Raw genomic sequence first — 5,000 nt, forward strand, 5'->3', positions numbered from 1 at the left:
CTATTAATCATTACCTCGGGTTCCGAAAACCAACAAAATAGAACCGAGGTCCTATTCCATTATTCCATGCACACAGTATTCAGGCGGGCTTGCCTGCTTTAAGCACTCTAATTTGTTCAAAGTAAACGTGCCGGCCCACCGAGACACTCACTCAAGAGCACCCTGGTAGGATTGCAACGGGGTCCGCCTCGGGACGCACGAGCACGCACGAGGCGCGTCGCACGCCTTCGGCTCGCCCCACCGGCAGGACGTCCCACGATACATGCCAGTTAAACACCGACGGGCGGTGAACCAACAGCGTGGGACACAAATCCAACTACGAGCTTTTTAACCGCAACAACTTTAATATACGCTATTGGAGCTGGAATTACCGCGGCTGCTGGCACCAGACTTGCCCTCCAATAGATACTCGTTAAAGGATTTAAAGTGTACTCATTCCGATTACGGGGCCTCGGATGAGTCCCGTATCGTTATTTTTCGTCACTACCTCCCCGTGCCGGGAGTGGGTAATTTGCGCGCCTGCTGCCTTCCTTGGATGTGGTAGCCGTTTCTCAGGCTCCCTCTCCGGAATCGAACCCTGATTCCCCGTTACCCGTTACAACCATGGTAGGCGCAGAACCTACCATCGACAGTTGATAAGGCAGACATTTGAAAGATGCGTCGCCGGTACGAGGACCGTGCGATCAGCCCAAAGTTATTCAGAGTCACCAAGGCAAACGGACCGGACGAGCCGACCGATTGGTTTTGATCTAATAAAAGCGTCCCTTCCATCTCTGGTCGGGACTCTGTTTGCATGTATTAGCTCTAGAATTACCACAGTTATCCAAGTAACGTGGGTACGATCTAAGGAACCATAACTGATTTAATGAGCCATTCGCGGTTTCACCTTAATGCGGCTTGTACTGAGACATGCATGGCTTAATCTTTGAGACAAGCATATGACTACTGGCAGGATCAACCAGGGAGCTGCGTCAACTAGAGCTGAGCAGCCGGCCGCCCGGGAGTGTGTCCCGGGGGCCCGCGCGAACACGCAAGCGTCCGCTCAATTATTCTGCAAACAGGAGGAGGCTGAGCTCCCCTGCACAATACACCTCGAAACCCTCTCAGGTCCCGGCGGCGCGCAGCGCCGTCCTAAGTACTTGGTCGGGTTCGAGAGAGGCGCAATCGCCCGGAGTTTGGCGAGTAGACGCTTTAGGTGCGACCACCCGTGCTCCCAACTGAGCTTGCCGCTGCCGACAGAGGCCCGGGAGCGTGCTGTCGTGGCATTGCCGGCGGGAGACAACACGCGCCACCTACGGTGACCGGCAGCTCCAACGCCAGCGCCACAGAAGGACAAAAGCCCCACTTGGGTGCCGAAGCGAACTCTCCCAGCACAGCGCACGCGCCAACACGTCCGCACAGCTGCGATACAAACCACCTGCGAGAACCGCAGAGGCGACCGAGCAGCAGACGGCGTCGCGGCGCCGAGCGCCGGGCGGCGGCGCATCCTCAGCGCACACAGTCCTCAATCGGACCAGCACACTGCAGATGTCCACCGCGCTTCGCACCGGGCCCGCGAGGACCTACTTTGGCCGCACGGCGCCGCGTGCAGGGTGCGCCGGCGCGCAGCTGCGCCGCCTGCCGCCTCCGTCGGCCGGCGCGCCTGCCACTGGCCGCCCCCACCAGCCGGCTGTAGCGCGTGCGCCCACGCACCGCGCGGCCAGCACGCCGGGAGGCCCCCCCTCACCGGCCGGGGACGGTCCCACCCAGCCACCGCCGCGTATCGCTTCACACCCAGATGCCATTCACGTTCGTGGGCATGGTGGGTATCGCTGGAACAACCGGTTGGTAGCTCAACCGATCGTCGCCATCACTGATTCACCTCTAGCGAGAACAACCGCACCACAACGGTTTACCAGTTGTTCATTTGCATAACGTCACCAGCAAACGTAGGCGTCCATCGCCATTTGCAAATTCAACGATTGTTGCATGCCTGTGTCAGGTGTCACGACACACTATGTCTGCCCACATACACGCAACAACATGTGCACGCTTCGCGAACACGTGGAAGGTGGCCCCCGTACGTATGCGATGTCCATTGCGCGAACGACTGTCAACCGGCCTCTGTCGCATGTCGCAGATGTGGAACGCAGTGCACCATGCTATCACGGTGTGTGAGAAGAGACGACTACGTCTGACAACACGCGCCACTACATCAACAGACGGCTCATGCTGATCGCCATCCAGGGCATACCACACTGCAATCCAGCCCTTATAGGGAGACGACACGTAGCTGAGTGCACAACATTTGGACCGCATGGTTCGCCGTTGTTGGCGCAGTCGTTGTACGGTCACATGTACCACGATGTATCATTCAGTACATGAGGACCAATGTGCAGTACAGTGTGTGATTTGGACGTACAACATCAGCGGACAGTTGACACAGGCCGTACCACAGCGTAGGCTAAGTGCTTCGCACATGCGAATGCCAATGAACAACTGCAAATGCCAATGAACAACTGCAAAGGGCATTGAGCATGTACGTCCTGCTGCCATCCACATTACAGTGTATAGCTGCAAGGTGTTTAACATGAAGCGATACACTGGGGACCGGGCAGTGCGAGTAGCAAACTATATTGCGGGGGTTGCAGTTAGGCAACACTACACTAATTTAACGCGTCGTATGACAATTACAGAGCAGGTTAAGGCCCAACGTGTGTTGGGTTAAGGCCCAACGTGTGTTGGGTTAAGGCCCAACGTGTGTTGGGTTAAGGCCCAACGTGTGTTGGGTTAAGGCCCAACGTGTGTTGGGTTAAGGCCCAACGTGTGTTGGGTTAAGGCCCAACGTGTGTTGGGTTAAGGCCCAACGTGTGTTGGGTTAAGGCCCAACGTGTGTTGGGTTAAGGCCCAACGTGTGTTGGGTTAAGGCCCAACGTGTGTTGGGTTACGTTAAGGGGCAATGTGGGTTACGTTAAGGGGCAATGTGGGTTACGTTAAGGGGCAATGTGGGTTACGTTACGGCGCAATATAGGTTACGTTACGGCGCAATATAGGTTACGTTAAGGCGCAATATCGGTTACGTTAAGGCGCAATACAGGTTACGTTAAGGCGCAATACAGGTTACGTTAAGGCGCAATACAGGTTACGTTAAGGCGCAATACAGGTTACGTTAAGGCGCAATACAGGTTACGTTAAGGCGCAATGCAGGTTACGTTAAGGCGCAATACAGGTTACGTTAAGGCGCAATACAGGTTACGTTAAGGCGCAATACAGGTTACGTTAAGGCGCAATACAGGTTACGTTAAGGCGCAATACAGGTTACGTTAAGGCGCAATACAGGTTACGTTAAGGCGCAATACAGGTTACGTTAAGGCGCAATACAGGTTACGTTAAGGCGCAATACAGGTTACGTTAAGGCGCAATACAGGTTACGTTAAGGCGCAATACAGGTTACGTTAAGGCGCAATACAGGTTACGTTAAGGCGCAATACAGGTTACGTTAAGGCGCAATACAGGTTACGTTAAGGCGCAATACAGGTTACGTTAAGGCGCAATACAGGTTACGTTAAGGCGCAATACAGGTTACGTTAAGGCGCAATACAGGTTAGGTTAAGGTACGACATAGGTTAGGTTAAGGTACGACATAGGTTAGGTTAAGGTACGACATAGGTTAGGTTAAGGTACGACATAGGTTAGGTTAAGGTACGACATAGGTTAGGTTAAGGTACGACATAGGTTAGGTTAAGGTACGACATAGGTTAGGTTAAGGTACGACATAGGTTAGGTTAAGGTACGACATAGGTTAGGTTAAGGTACGACATAGGTTAGGTTAAGGTACGACATAGGTTAGGTTAAGGTACGACATAGGTTAGGTTAAGGTACGACATAGGTTAGGTTAAGGTACGACATAGGTTAGGTTAAGGTACGACATAGGTTAGGTTAAGGTACGACATAGGTTAGGTTAAGGTACGACATAGGTTAGGTTAAGGTACGACATAGGTTAGGTTAAGGTACGACATAGGTTAGGTTAAGGTACGACATAGGTTAGGTTAAGGTACGACATAGGTTAGGTTAAGGTACGACATAGGTTAGGTTAAGGTACGACATAGGTTAGGTTAAGGTACGACATAGGTTAGGTTAAGGTACGACATAGGTTAGGTTAAGGTACGACATAGGTTAGGTTAAGGTACGACATAGGTTAGGTTAAGGTACGACATAGGTTAGGTTAAGGTACGACATAGGTTAGGTTAAGGTACGACATAGGTTAGGTTACGGTACGACATAGGTTAGGTTACGGTACGACATAGGTTAGGTTACGGTACGACATAGGTTAGGTTACGGTACGACATAGGTTAGGTTACGGTACGACATAGGTTAGGTTACGGTACGACATAGGTTAGGTTACGGTACGACATAGGTTAGGTTACGGTACGACATAGGTTAGGTTACGGTACGATATAGGTTAGGTTACGGTACGATATAGGTTAGGTTAAGGTACACATTGTTGTAAGGAAAGGTTTAATGGGGGGCGGGGCGGGGCGGCCGGTTTGTTGATTGTGATTATAGTAAGTGGATGCCTGCGGCATCATCTGATTTGCCACGTCAGGATGCACCTTTGGCTCATGACAGGCGGCGCTCTCATTCCATGCTTGTGGCAGACCTGTGTCTTTCATTCCTGCCATTGTTTGTGTGCTGTGAGAGGAGGCAGTATTGTGATGTTGGGTGCACCCCTGTGTAGGACATGTGTGGGTGTTGGTGGCTTGGCTGAGCAATGGTGGTTGTCGGGTGGGTGGGATATTCTGTTTTCTGAGTGGACCTCCCAGTCTGGTTATGACAGTGTGGATTGTCTAATGTGGCGGAGAGGATGCACTGGGTGTTGTTCCATGCTGGTGCTTACATATTGTCTGTGTGCGTGTTACAGGCAGAGAGTAGTGCGTGATAAGGGTGTGTGGCTGACGTGTGGTTGTGATTGTGAGCAGAGTCTTTCAGCATGTATACGGACAGTTGTATACATTATCTGT

The 5,000-nt window shown here is 52.2% G+C and overlaps 1 non-coding gene across 1 annotated transcript in view; it reads right to left on the reverse strand.

The window, feature by feature from the left end:
* LOC124566201 overlaps positions 1–965 on the reverse strand; it is a 1,910-nt gene extending 945 nt beyond the window's left edge. Inside the window, exon 1 of the ribosomal RNA XR_006970845.1 lies at positions 1–965. This exon is cut by the window's left edge and continues 945 nt beyond it. This is a non-coding gene — a ribosomal RNA (small subunit ribosomal RNA).
* Between the last annotated feature and the right edge of the window lie 4,035 nt (positions 966–5,000).

This window comes from Schistocerca americana, unplaced genomic scaffold (assembly GCF_021461395.2).
Source record: "Schistocerca americana isolate TAMUIC-IGC-003095 unplaced genomic scaffold, iqSchAmer2.1 HiC_scaffold_137, whole genome shotgun sequence".
NCBI lineage: Eukaryota > Metazoa > Arthropoda > Insecta > Orthoptera > Acrididae > Schistocerca > Schistocerca americana.